This window comes from Oncorhynchus mykiss, chromosome 19 (genome assembly GCF_057628025.1).
Source record: "Oncorhynchus mykiss isolate SJ-2025 chromosome 19, ASM5762802v1, whole genome shotgun sequence".
In the NCBI taxonomy this organism is placed as follows: Eukaryota; Metazoa; Chordata; class Actinopteri; order Salmoniformes; family Salmonidae; genus Oncorhynchus; species Oncorhynchus mykiss.
In genome coordinates this window covers 39,628,789-39,643,715 of record NC_143040.1, presented here as the reverse complement: position 1 = coordinate 39,643,715, position 14,927 = coordinate 39,628,789, and the positions used below count along the sequence as shown (strand labels likewise).

At 40.1% G+C, this 14,927-nt stretch overlaps 1 protein-coding gene and 1 long non-coding RNA gene across 2 annotated transcripts in view; one reads left to right on the top strand and one right to left on the bottom strand.

Annotated features, from left to right (window-relative positions):
• si:dkey-87k14.1 (leucine-rich repeat transmembrane protein FLRT2) overlaps nt 1–10,496 on the bottom strand; it is a 57,123-nt gene extending 46,627 nt beyond the window's left edge. The window contains exon 1 of the mRNA XM_021573897.3: nt 9,783–10,496. The gene's annotated coding sequence lies outside the window, so the exon portion shown is untranslated. The remainder of the gene's footprint in view (nt 1–9,782) is intronic.
• The window catches only part of LOC149975188 (uncharacterized), a 226,937-nt gene that overhangs the window by 89,555 nt on the left and 122,455 nt on the right, over nt 1–14,927 (top strand). The gene's annotated exons all lie outside the window — the stretch shown is intronic.

The following is a 14,927-nucleotide window of genomic DNA, read 5'->3' as shown; positions in this document are numbered from 1 at the left end:
TACATGTGTGGGTACTGTGTGTGTGTGTGTGTGTGTGGGTGTGTGTGTGTGTGTGCGCATGTGTGTTGGGTCTAGGGGCTCAAAGTGAGGCGTCTCTCTGGATCATATCTGTGCCACTTAATCATGTCTCTCAGCAGCTGAACAAATGGAGATTGACGTTGTTCCCACTTCTGCTCTCATCCCTGTGAGTGGCTTACACACGGGCATGACCGATCCCAGCACATGCGTGTCACAAGATATACGAGCGGCTGCACATATGAACTACTTCACAAAACGTGTTGAAGAATAGAGTGGAAGTGTGCACTACGTCAAACAGAGGATGAGCTAGGAATAGGACAGTTTGGGTCTCCACGTACGTGAGGCTTTTGTGACTTATGTTCTGACAAGCCCTCCCCGGCTAGCACAAACTACTTGGCTAACAAGCAACGCAGTGCAAAAGGGAGTACAAACTAACTCAGAGCAGACTTTCACAACTTCACTGGTGCAGGTAGTTTTAAACTTGCTTTTGGCTATAGTCTGGCTTGTATTATACCATATTGAAGTCATTACATTATAATATAGTTTGACTTGATATTGACACTGGGATATGGACTTTTAATGATTTGATACTTAACGTGACTGAATAGTCATGAGAACATAACCAAAAAAAGAGATGTAAGCCAAGTGTGATCGCTCCATAGACTTTGGCAAGTCAACTCGGGAACACTTATCTCATCCTGGTCTTATGAGGTAAAACAGACTTTCAAAAAAGCTTTTAGAAAGTTAACTTTTCTAATGGGACAAATGGTATCTGGAGATATTCACATGTAACTTAGACCTTCGCTTGAATCTTTGATGTCAATTGGAGAATTTAGAGTCTGAGTTATGCTTCCAAATATCAAATTCGGGTTTGGCACCAATGTGCATATAATCAAAACAACACAAAGTCTGAAAATGTGCTTTACATGTGTTGTGGCTTTTATTCTTTATTTTCTTACGATTTAAATGTGCCGCAATAACAGCGATATTCTTTGTGTTTGATATACTCACAGTTCTCACTTTGTGTCACAGTTTCAAAATATTTCAAACTTCTCCTTTCTGTCCAAACAACAGTATTTACAAGCATAGACAAACAACGCTTCCCCCCAAAAACGTTCTCTGTGGTATGTCATTTTACGGTACATGCAGTTGTGTATGTGTGTGTGTGTGTGTGCGCGTGCGTGTGCATGTGTGTTCGTGTGTGCATTCTTGCTTGCTTTCTTGTGTGTACAGTATAAATAAATTAAACCCACCAAACAGTGCCATTGAGCCAACATCCACGCACATATATTACATCTGGTTTCTCAGATGGGGCTATAGATGTTCTCTATCAACATAATCATCTCCACATGCCCTGTGGAGTGTGCAATGTTATGTACACATTGCTCCCTAACCACCGCCTTCAGCTACAAATCACAATCAAAATGATTACCTCTCGGAGATTAATGTAGCCTACTACATGACCTGTTACAATAATGCTTTTGGGTTGCATGATTGAATGGTTGTAGTAATTTTGAAGACAGCGAATAATAGGCTACACAGGTTATTTTGTTCAAACTGGGATTGAAAATGTACCAAAACTTACAGTGCAGCTAAGAGTATAATAATGTTTTTTAAGGTAAGTTTTGGTAATGGTGTAGACAGAGCCAGTGGGTGACAATCAGTGGTTTAAGAGAGTTACAGTGCAGCTAAGAGTATAATAATGCTTATTTTAGGAAGCTCTCTTAAACCACTGATTGTCACCCACTGACTCTGTCTACACCATTGCATCATACCTAGGGCTAAAGCATTTGTGTGCCCTACTCACAACTGACAGTTAGCTCTCATTGGCTATTCTGAAAAAATATGAACAATTCTGATGACAGAAGAAAAGGAGAGCGGAGCGAGACAACACTTCAGAGATTGTTTGTGTTTGTTTCTTCATTTATATTTAATTGTATCATTTTTCATTTTCTTACCTTTTCTCCCCAATTTCATGGTAACCAACAGTCTTGTCCAATTGCTGCAACTCCCATACGGACTCGGGAGAGGCAAAGGCCGAGAGCCGGTCGTACTCCGAAACACAACCCAGCCAAGGCACACTGCTTCTTGACACAATGCCCGCTTAACCCGGAAGCCAGCCGCACCAATGTGTCGGAGGAAACACCTAGCAATTGTGTCAGCATGCATTGCACCCGGCTCACCGCAGGAGTCGCTAGAGCACGATGGGACAAGAACATCCCTGCTGGCTAAACCCTCCCTCTAACCAAACGACGCTGGACCAATTGTGCACCGCCCCATGGGTCTCCCGGTCATGGCCGGCTGCGACAAAGCCTGGACTCGAACCAGGATCTCTAGTGGCACAGTGCCTTAGACCTCTAGTGCCTTAGACCACTGCATCACTGTCTGTTTCTGTGTGCTTGCGAGAGAGCTTTAGCAATTATTTTTTTTCTCTATTTCCCCCCCCAAGCTTAGCTGAGGTCGATGCTTTGTCTTCCATCTGGTCTGCCACCAGCGCTAGGCCCCTTTAATGTGAAAGACACAAGGTTAGGGGATCCACTTACTAAACAGCAGCAGCCTCCGCCAAGTAATCAACTAAGCATGGCATTGCAATTTGACCTGGGTCAACCAGGCTCATACCTCCACTTTAAGACAGGAGGAGAAAGCCCTGTGAATGTCCCAAATGGTACCCTATTTAGTGCATTACTTTTGACCAGATCCCTAGATCCTCAGACACTCAGTCAATGGGAATTTGCATAAAATGCTTTCTATTTAGTGTGGCCTCCACTGTTCTAATCTTGGTTATCTCTATATCCCTTTGTCTCAGTGTTTTATTGTGGGGGGTTTTCTTGCCTGGAAACAAAAATGGAAATGTTGTTTATAGACCATTGCATCATTTTTGTTTGTTCCATAAATATTTTTAAATGTATGGTTTTGAATCTGTTTCCAAGGATGCCAACAGGCTGAACGTACGTAGGAGTTAGGATTAACCACTAATGGGGGTTAAAAAATGTGGCCTGCAGGAATGAGGTCTAATCCAAATGGAGCTGATTTGGATTTAAGCTTTTAATAAAGATGCAGAGCATCACACCCACTTGGCAGACCTAAACTTTTCCACTTCTCTTTGTTTCTTGGCAGCATCATGTAAAACAAAAGTAGAATACAACCCACCGGTTGCCAACCCCTACTCTCCCAGACCTCTTTGAAATGCCCAATAAAGTCAATATAGTCATTTTCTCCTGTTTTCATTTCCCTCCTCCTCTGCCTCTGGAATGATGCTAATATGTTTTTCTAGCCAAGTGCCCCGACACCACAACAAATTCTTTAGGAGCGAAGCAAGAGTCTAATGTTTACCACCTTGGAACAAGTTTTGAGTCCATGCTTTTGGAAAATCTGCAATACATATCCCAGTTATTACAGAGCTAATGCTGCATTGGATGGGTTGATCTTCAGTTTCGGCTAAGTTTGCAAAATTTCTGTAACGTTCCTCAAATTCACAGGGTTTCCAGAAATCCCAGTTAGAATATTCCCAGAATCAGGAAGGAAAAAGCAGGAAATCCAGAATCAGCCAACCAGTATTTCTGGAAAACTTGGTAATTTGGGGAAAGTTAGAGTATTTTTTCAACCCTTGGGGAGAGTAGAGGATTCAAGGCTAATGATTGCTCAGTCCCACTGGCTAGCTCTCAATGGGAGGTGCTAACAGTATAAATGCATAAATAAATAATTTGGTAATTTGAATAACCGAAGAAACAAGCTGGACCCCCTGCTAAGAAATGTATTATCTGGTCCATTGAGCTAGATTTCTCCTCAAAGGAATACAGTTCAGCCGATTCAATTCAATTCAACAGTATTCTTGTATTTTACAGTTGATATGCTCTATCTAGCCTGATCATAAGATGTAAAGACCTAAATATGAGACCGTTTTTTTTGTTGCTTCATTTGATAATATCTACTCACTATATGCTTCATAGAAAACCCCAGACAACTCTCTAAAATTAGGTGTGAAATTCTTCTGTCTCGTACTGAAAAACTTCTACAGTTTGCTATAGAATACTACAGTACTTACTATAAAATCTATAGTAAACTGTAGTATACTATACTACACACTGTAGTATCCCTCAATCATGTGTACACAGCAAATTCTCCAGTGTTAAATCAACACGGACAGTGTTAAATTTAACACGGGTCCAGTGTCTATACGGGTCCACACTTTTCTGTGTTAAATTAACAGACTGCTTAGTGTAAAGGCTTATTTGCGTATTTGCCAGAGTGCCTTGCCTTTCAAGTAAATGGTATAGTTGCCACCAATGACTGTATTTGTTAGTGACAGACATGGCTGTTGAATTCATCAAGCAAGATTATAATCTGACATATTATAATTAAAATACAATTGCTTAACACAATACAACAAGTATTTCAGAAAGTCACATTATAATGGATTACAAAGTGATGTGTAAATCATATTGCAATCAAGGCGGGGATAAGTGGGGATATCTAGCATTTGGAATCTTTATTCAACCACAACCTGATTTTAGATTGACTGCCGGGTTGGGATGTATAAAATGTGAAACTACCTAAAGCATCTAAACTGGAGTTTGGACAAATGTATGATAATTATATTTGATTAACATTTGATTAATTATGCTACTTTGTTTCAAAAAATCCTTCCAGATTATACAAAGATCACACACACACACACACACACACACGCACACACACACACTCCACTTCTATGTCAAAGATAATAAAACAAAACACTATAGTAAATACTACAGTATAGTACGATCCTCAAGAACAATACATTAATTACAATAGTATTTATACTATAGGTAACTGGAAATACTACATTATACTACAATATACAACACTAAATACTGCAGTAAAGTCTACAAAAACACTACAGTGAATGCTGCAGTAAAGTCTGCAAAAATACAACAGGGAATACTATAGTATTTATACCATAGTATGCTGTAGTATTTTTTCATGTGGGTCATCTGTATGTTTTAGAGATCTGCCCTGAGGGGGAGTAAGATTTCACAAACTAAAAAACAAAACGATAAGCATAACATGAGGGCAAGGTACTTTGTGACCAGCAAACAAGAGACCCCAAAAAATGTATGCCTTGACATTGTTCACGGTTTGGAGTTAAGAGCCCAAGTCCTTGCTTAGCCTCAATATGTCTCCCGTCATTTGTGAAAGAGAATACCCCTGGAACCATCCATTTACTACAGAGGATTGCTACTACCTAATTCAGCTCTGTCCTGGTTCTGGAAGCCCCTTTAACCTGTCTACAAAGCCAGGGGAACCAGCTTCAAACCAGCCCTGCCCGGGGAGAGGAGATCTAAAGATATACTGTTCTATAGTCATTAAGTCTTGTCGTCATTAGGTACCCAATAACTGTACTGTCAATGGGCAAGTTCAGCAAGTGTTCACTGTTTTGTGTGTGTGCACGTGGGCATGCACGTGTATTGTGTTTCTGTATGTGAACGTTTGTGTGTGTTTTTTTGTGTGTGTTTTTATCTTTCTACAACTACAGTGGCGTACAGTAGGTACCCTGTCCACAGCGACCCGACCAGCAATGAAACTGTTATGTCAGCACTTTGTCACTGTCACGTGTCTCACAACACGTAAATCCACTGTGACTTCTGTGGCATAAGCAAAGGGAAAGCCCCAGAAGGGGTTGTTGCTTTTGTCAACATACAGAGTAGTAGCCAACATAAATGCATTTTCATCACAATATAAATGGCTGGGAGCCTTAGGATTCATTTTAAACTGTTGCTTTTTCTAGTAAAATACATTTTCAAAAACTTCTTCAGGCACTAGATATAACAAACCTAAAACTACAAAACCAAAACTGCTGGTAAAAGTTTGTATTCTATTCTATCTCATATTTTTGTAGAACAGTACAAAAGCTCTTTTTGATCTTGAGATGTTTTCAACGCTCCTCCGCTGGTCAATCGGCTTCATAGAAACACAACAATCATCCCATTGAATCACAATACAGTTGTGAGATGTATTCAAATTCTGGTCTGTCTGAATTGTACTATTTCTCTGAACAGCTCTGTCCAGGATTTAATGATTGAGGTAGTATTTGAATGAATTAATGTCAGTAAATAGAACTGCAGGGCAAACAGCTAAACAGAGGCACTGATGGGATAGCAACCATAACTGTGGTTTCACCTTTGATCAAAACACTGTAAAATACAAGTGGATGGACTGCAAACACACTAGGAAAGCAGAGACATGAAATATGCACACACACAAACACAACACACACACACACACACACACACACACACACACACACACACACACACACACACACACAAGTATGTCCTTGCAAACACATACAGTAGATATACACACCAAACTCTTCTAAGAGCCTATCCGTACAATGCTCAAGAGGCCTAGTAGTGAAGACCACCATTGAGACTTTCATTTTATTCCCGTTTTGACGAATGAAACAACTGATGTAAGATTTTGATCTGGTTCTGTCTGTTGTTTTAAATCTACTATTCCAAGCTACACTATGTCATGTCACATCTACTCCCGCTCGGTCAACGTCACCAGTTTATTCATTATTACGCACACCTGCCACCATCGTTACGCGCACCTGCGCTTCACGAGTCACCTGGACTCCATCACCTTCCTGATTACCTCCCCTATATTTGCCATTCCCTTTGGTTCTTTACCCAGGCGTTATTGACTCTGTTTCTGTGTTTCATGTCTGTACGCTACTCGTGTTTCTTGTTTTGTTCCATGTTTCATTTCTTTATTAAATTCACTCCCTGTACTTGCTTCCCGATTCCTAGTGTACACACTGTAACGGAAAACTGTAAATTATACGGTCATTTTGTCTATTATCAACAGTAAAATACTCTGAAATGTTTTAATGCAGCATACTTAACATTAGGATGCATTGTGGGGAAATGTTGTGGGCGGAAAAAGAAATGCTGCATTTCAAATGGTACTGTAATTCCACCCCACAGAATACAGTACATTACTGTATTTTTGGAGCAACAAAAACCTTTTGACCACTAGTGAGTGCATGGTATTGTTGTTTCCAGGTAATTAACATATTTTGAGGCATGCCTTGTAAGAAGCTATCTTTGATGCAACAGTGAATTTAACTCCTATGTGGTTATAGTGCCCCATCATTTAAAAATGTATAGGGTACAGATTGGAGTGGCAGCAAGTCTTTAAATCTTAAAGCTGCAATGTGTAACTTTTTGGGCGACCTGACCAAATTTACATAGAAATGTGTGTTATATATCTGTCATTCTCATTGAAAGCAATTAAGAAGCAGTAGATCTGCTCTATGTGTGCTTTTTCTATGCTTCCCGTTGTCAAGTTTATTTTTTTCTTACATTTTTTCCCTTTTTTTATATACCTTTTTTTAACCCCTATTTAGTTATTCAAGTTTAGTTTTTGTGTCTTTTACTTTCTGTTTTGTACACCAGCTTCAAACTGCTGACAATTTTTTTTTTATGATTTAGATGGTACAATGATTCTCTACACTAAACTTGCTTGTTTTGTCACATAACCTAAAACTAGCCAAATTATTAGACACTTTGCAAGCAGGAAATGGCGGCGCGATTTCTGCATAGTGCATCTTTAAATGGTTGAGCATTTTGCCATGTCCTTTTAGTCTGTTTTGCCCTGTAGTTGCTGTCAGTTTAGAAGCCTTTGTAAAGCCCGCTAGAAGTGCAAGTAATATACTGTAAAACACCAAATATTCATTCAAATCTTTAAGTGTCTATTGACGCATGGGCGGCGTCTCAATCCACTACATCCGCCTATGTTGGCCTTCCACATCTGGCGGTGGAAGGTGGCTGAGCTACAGTTGTGTTTGTCAGACCATGAGATATCCCAAAAATTGGTCTTCTCGTGGAAACGTTTGGGCTACAAACTAATATGTAGCGTCCAAAACATTTGGGCTTCAAACTAATATGGAAAGATGAGATTCTCACAAACACGATGGTTTTCTCCATTTTGCTCTCCGACCCCCACAAGTGCCATGGGACTCGTCAGAATGTAAGCTGGTCCTGATTTTTACAAAAAAATGGTAGTATGGAGGTACTTTTGAGCCAACAAAAAAAGTTGTGTCGAAAAAACAAAAATTGCCTACGTGTAGGACAGACACTACAAAACCTATTCCTCATGATTTATTTTTTGTTTGTTTTGCTATTTTTTGTCTGTTTTGCAATGAGTTTCTATAGGCTATAGTAGTAAAGGTTAAATACTTATGAAAAATTCTGATACCTACAGGGGTCATAAAATTCTAAATCAAATAGCTAAATGATCCATGGTATGACCATCTTAAAATAATGACATATGTTAGCTTGGTAAAACACCCTCACAAAGGCTTAGACCTTTAGTATGCTGTAATGTTTGCAAACACTTTACCTAGCAACCAACATGCTCGCACCAATCCCTTATAATTACAGTAAAATACTGTGAAATACAAACCCCTCTCCTCAATGAATTTCATTCATCCATTCATTCATTCCGATTACGGTAACATTTACTTTTTCACAGTACAATACAGTCAACTATACACTATTGTATTGTGTGTCATCATTACACAGTACTTGCTTTGATACTGTATTTATTTATATTACAGTAGATGTACTGTAAAATGAAATACAGAATTTTACTTGCCACTGAGCCTGTAAGCTACTGTCAAAATCAAGGTAACCCCTTTCCAGTGAGCAAAATTCTCAGAAGTGGGGAAACGGTGAACAGTTACACGGATTTCATGGACAGCGGCCCGTCTGTAGTTACTCTAAATTCATGTTCAGATTTAAAGAATTTACAACAATACATCAGACTAGATGACATCTGTGTATTTTCAAAATTGCATTTTGTGGTATCGCTGTATTTTACAGTACTGTTTCCAATAGGAGATTGTATGATAGTAATGGTACTTAGGTCAAAAAAAAATGTAATTTGTAAGTACATGTTAAAGCTGGTTTCAAATGGTACGGTAGTGAAGCAGTGCTTGATAAACAAACTTGTAATTCATATGTTGTTATTGCGTAAATACAATTGTACCAAGTATTTTATTTGTAAATACCTAGAAAATACTGTACTGTAAAATAAAGTTTAAAAATATATATAATACCACCATATAGGCTTTACATAACATTAAATATCAAGTCATTAAAAATATATATTTATATATTTTCTGTAGTCTTATCCTCCAAACACTAGCACGGAATTGAGGAGGAAATTCACTCAACAAAATAAATTAAGTAATAGGATAATGCCGTATTTCCATCTACATGGCAAATCTGTGTGCCTTACAATATATCAAAGACATATTTGAAAAGTACAGTACGTGTTTCACGCTGTGTCTTTGGACAAAATACTTGAAAGGCCGGCAAGAATTCAAACCGTCTTTGAAACTACCCTTGCTTGTGTGTTGCATTATAAATGAACACTTTCAGCTTGAGTTACTCCTTGTAATACACGCTGTGTTACATGTGATCTTCATATAACTTTGAATATGACTTTGAATATGGTTTCTTGTTTCACATTTGATCTCAATGTACTGTAACATTGAATATAACTCTGAGGATAGTTTTGTCGTTCATTATCTTTTCACCATACATGTTTTTATAAGGTTTATCTAACCTCTACCAAACATGTCTTAGTAAACATTGAAATAATGATCATAAAGATTTTAGTTAATTGTCCAGCCGTTAAGCGCATGCAGCAACAATTTAACGGTTTCCCATATAGATACTCATTATATCAGGTAATTAGGTAGGCTAGCTCTTTACCTTCTCTAGAGCTGCTGTCAGGGACTCTAAATGCATGCAGTCTCGCAGTCCTCTGTGGTGCTCCCCCTTCCTCGTACTGCACGGTTGACTTGTAAACTTTCAGAGAGCGAGCAGGAGACCGGGGCCACTGCTCAGCGGCTCAAGCAACTTTTCAGTGAGATCAACACCTCAGCATTTCCTTCTCTTCATACTGTGTAACTTAACCCTCTCACTCCCTCTGTCCCTCTTCCTCAACTCCCCCTCAGCCCTGGACCAGCCCTCCACAGGCAGGCATCACACCTCCAGTTGGGATATCGACTTCCTCTCCTTTTTATTTAACCCCTAAGCCCAGCTAGCGATGAGCTCACAGGTGCAGTAGGGTCGGGTTTCCAGGCCTCGTGAAGGAAGGAGAGCCTGGGGAAGACCAGAGAACACAGGGGAGAAGGAAAAAGTGAGAGTGGCCAGGCTGGTTGAGGAGTCTCTGCATCTCACAGATGAAGACCATGTGATGATCCGTCCAGCAGGCTAAAACTCCCCAAGCTTTAGAACAGAATCGCAACTTCAACAAAGCTTAAGGTAGGGGAAATGGCACTCTTGTGAACAATGAGTGGTTCCCCAAAAAATAGGTACAGAAACTTTTCAAGCTAAGCGGCCGTTTTTATGAGGTCAAAGTGAACAGTCTATTAGCGCTGTTATTTAGAAAGGGATTTCTACGGGTTCATTACAGTGTGCTGTGCTTTTAAGTTATCTCAGGTTACTTACTATGACCTATTTTTACATGATGTGTCTCATCTGAATGCTGCAGAACACATGTGCATTGCATCATTAAAGGTAATGACATCATGTCATAACCCCTCCTAGTATTGACGGTAATGGAACCGTGTAGTAGTTCATTGGAGAACACCCCATTGGAGAACACCCCATTCCATATGGAGTGCACTACTTTGGACTAAAACCAGTGCATAATAGGGAATAGGGTGCAATTTGGGACGCATTCAGAACATGTATAAAACTCATTATTGACTTGTTAGTAGTAGTGGGACAAAGAAAATGTGTTTTCTTCAATCTCTTGTCAACAGGGATACTGTAATTCAAATCAACAGGACTGGATGGCAGTATGCCTAGAAACTTCTGTGTTTGTGCATGTGAATAATGGAGCCGTGTGGATCCACAGATGAGGTATTAGCCCATATTTATTATTTATCTGGGTGAGAGAAAGTGCTTTGACAAGGTCTAGCTAGCACAGGCTCCCACTGGTCTATGGCTGTCTCAAATTGAACCCTATTTTCTATATAGTGCACTACTTTGACCCATAGGGCTCTGGTCAAAAAGTAGTGCACTATATAGAAAATGGGAATGGGGTGCCTATGGGTCTTTTCCAGAGGAGGCTGGTGGGGGAGCTATAGGAGGACAGGGTCATTGTTACGGCTGGAATGGAATAAATGGAACCTTATCAAACACATCATACATATGGAAAGCACAGGTTTGACATTGTCCATTAATTCCATTCCAGCGATTACAGTGAGAGTTTATTCTCCTATAGCTCCTCCCACCATTATTTTCTGGTCCTCTCACTTAAAATCATTAGGGAGTTTTAACCCATATAGATTTCTATCTCAGTCCTCCATCTTTATGATTTTTGTTGTCACCCAGAAGGAACTTACATACTACTTACAATATTTTGTCTTTTTTTAATTTTTTTATCTCAGACATGAACAAAGACTAAAATGAACAGAATGCAATGTCAACTAAACAAAACTCCAAAACAAACCAGTCATAAACCCCTTACAGTAAAGAATTGGAATACATGTCACAGTTTTCAATCCTGTCGACTACACCACAATGTCTAATCTGTGCAATATTTTTGGGGGGACCTGTCTGCAGGACCCCTCGACATTCAGGGAGGTTGTAGTGTCACATGCCATTTAAAGAACAGGTCATACCTCTGGTTAGATCATCTTTGCAGGTAATGCAATACAAGAAATATCACTCTGTCACTTTTTTTGAACACATCTCAGTAATGTGTCTGACTTGTATGTGTGAGAACATCGGCTACAGTATCACATAAATTATACATGTATATATCAATGAAGAAGCATTCAAAGACAAGAGATTCTTGTCGTTCTGTGAACGTTAGAGACCACACTCGATACATCACCAGCTCTTAGCTGTACAGACAGACACAAATATAATGTTACCTCTGCAGATTGCAGGAAATGAACTCTGTAAGATGTCATTGTGTGTGTGTGTGTGTGTGTGTGTGCGCGTGTGCACCTTGAGTTGGTATGTGCTATTATTGTCTGTTATTGTGAGTCCATGTAAAACCATGTTGATCTTAAATTTCACGGGAAACTCTATTTTCACATGTATTACATTTAGAGTGCAGATGGTTTGGTTTCGCAAGTGATTGTTTATCATTTCCAGTCAACTTGCAGACTTGTTTACGTGCTGCTGTGCGTTTTGTTGCCAACCTTACTTTGCTACCTGACAACTTTTTTAAACATTTTATTTATTTTATTTATTTTACCTTTATTTAACCAGGTAGGCAAGTTGAGAACAAGTTCTCATTTACAATTGCGACCTGGCCAAGATAAAGCAAAGCAGTTCGACAGATACAACGACACAGAGTTACACATGGAGTAAAACAAACATACAGTCAATAATACAGTATAAACAAGTCTATATACAATGTGAGCAAATGAGGTGAGAAGGGAGGTAAAGGCAAAAAAGGCCATGGTGGCAAGGTAAATACAATATAGCAAGTAAAACACTGGAATGGTAGTTTTGCAATGGAAGAATGTGCAAAGTAGAAATAAAAATAATGGGGTGCAAAGGAGCAAAATAAATAAATAAATTAAATACAGTTGGGAAAGAGGTAGTTGTTTGGGCTAAATTATAGGTGGGCTATGTACAGGTGCAGTAATCTGTGAGCTGCTCTGACAGTTGGTGCTTAAAGCTAGTGAGGGAGATAAGTGTTTACAGTTTCAGAGATTTTTGTAGTTCGTTCCAGTCATTGGCAGCAGAGAACTGGAAAGAGAGGCGGCCAAAGAAAGAATTGGTTTTGAGGGTGACTAGAGAGATATACCTGCTGGAGCGTGTGCTACAGGTGGGAGATGCTATGGTGACCAGCGAGCTGAGATAAGGGGGGACTTTACCTAGCAGGGTCTTGTAGATGACATGGAGCCAGTGGGTTTGGCGACGAGTATGAAGCGAGGGCCAGCCAACGAGAGCGTACAGGTCGCAATGGTGGGTAGTATATGGGGCTTTGGTGACAAAACGGATTGCACTGTGATAGACTGCATCCAATTTGTTGAGTAGGGTATTGGAGGCTATTTTGTAAATGACATCGCCAAAGTCGAGGATTGGTAGGATGGTCAGTTTTACAAGGGTATGTTTGGCAGCATGAGTGAAGGATGCTTTGTTGCGAAATAGGAAGCCAATTCTAGATTTAACTTTGGATTGGAGATGTTTGATATGGGTCTGGAAGGAGAGTTTACAGTCTAACCAGACACCTAAGTATTTGTAGTTGTCCACGTATTCTAAGTCAGAGCCGTCCAGAGTAGTGATGTTCGACAGGCGGGTAGGTGCAGGTAGCGATCGGTTGAAGAGCATGCATTTAGTTTTACTTGTATTTAAGAGCAATTGGAGGCCACGGAAGGAGAGTTGTATTGCATTGAAGCTTGCCTGGAGGGTTGTTAACACAGTGTCCAAAGAAGGGCCGAAGTATACAGAATGGTGTCGTCTGCGTAGAGGTGGATCAGAGACTCACCAGCAGCAAGAGCGACCTCATTGATGTATACAGAGAAGAGAGTCGGTCCAAGAATTGAACCCTGTGGCACCCCCATAGAGACTGCCAGAGGTCCGGACAACAGACCCTCCGATTTCACACACTGAACTCTATCAGAGAAGTAGTTGGTGAACCAGGCGAGGCAATCATTTGAGAAACCAAGGCTGTTGAGTCTGCCGATGAGGATGTGGTGATTGACAGAGTCGAAAGCCTTGGCCAGATCAATGAATACGGCTGCACAGTAATGTTTCTTATCGATGGCGGTTAAGATATCGTTTAGGACCTTGAGCGTGGCTGAGGTGCACCCATGACCAGCTCTGAAACCAGATTGCATTGCAGAGAAGGTATGGTGAGATTCGAAATGGTCGGTAATCTGTTTGTTGACTTGGCTTTCGAAGACCTTAGAAAGGCATGGTAGGATAGATATAGGTCTGTAGCAGTTTGGGTCCACTTTACGTTTTTTACATTTTAATTACCGTTTATATTTTTAGTTTTTCCCCCACACAAATTTTTTTCATTCAACTTTTTCACTCCGGACGTTTTATCTGGACATGGTTCGTCAGGACTTCCGACAGCTGAAGCTAAGTAGTAACATTAACATGATGCCTCCTTATTGCAGTCGCTGTACTCATAATATACAGGAGAACGATCGCCTTACGGCGAGGATAGCTGTGCTGCAAGCCCAGCTTCAGACGCAATCGTTAGGCAAGGGTAATTTCAGTGTAGGAAAGGATGAAACAGCATCTGTGCCACCAGTAAGTACAGATAGTAACATAAGTAGCATCTCTGCCACCAATAAGTACAGATTGTAACGTAAGTATAAATCCCCTCACACGGTTCCCGCAGCCGGACAACTTTCTCATGGCTCCCCGTTAGGGGGAGTGATGAGCTCTACAGCAGTCTCACAACTCAATCGCTGGTTGAAAACTGTTTTCTGCACCTCCCAAATTTGTAGAATTTGAATTTGTAGATGCTTGTTCTAGGTCCCAAGAAACAAAGAGATCTTCTGTTGAATCTGACAATTAATCTTGATGGTTGTGCAGTCGTCTCCAATAAAACTGTGAAGGACCTCGGCATTAATCTGGACCCGGATCTCTTTTTTGACGAACATATCAAGACTGTTTCAAGAACAGCTTTTTTCCATCTACGTAACATTGCAAAAATCAGACATTTTCTGTCCAAAAATGATGCAGAAAAAGTAATCCATGCTTTTGCAACTGCAATGCTCTACTTTAACTGCTAAAGCACTAAATAAACTTCAGTTCGTGCTAAATATGGCTGCTAGAATCTTGACTAGAACCAAAATATTTGATCATATTACTCCAGTGCTAGCCTCCCTACACTGGCTTCCTGTTAAGGCAAGGGCTGATTTCTAGGTT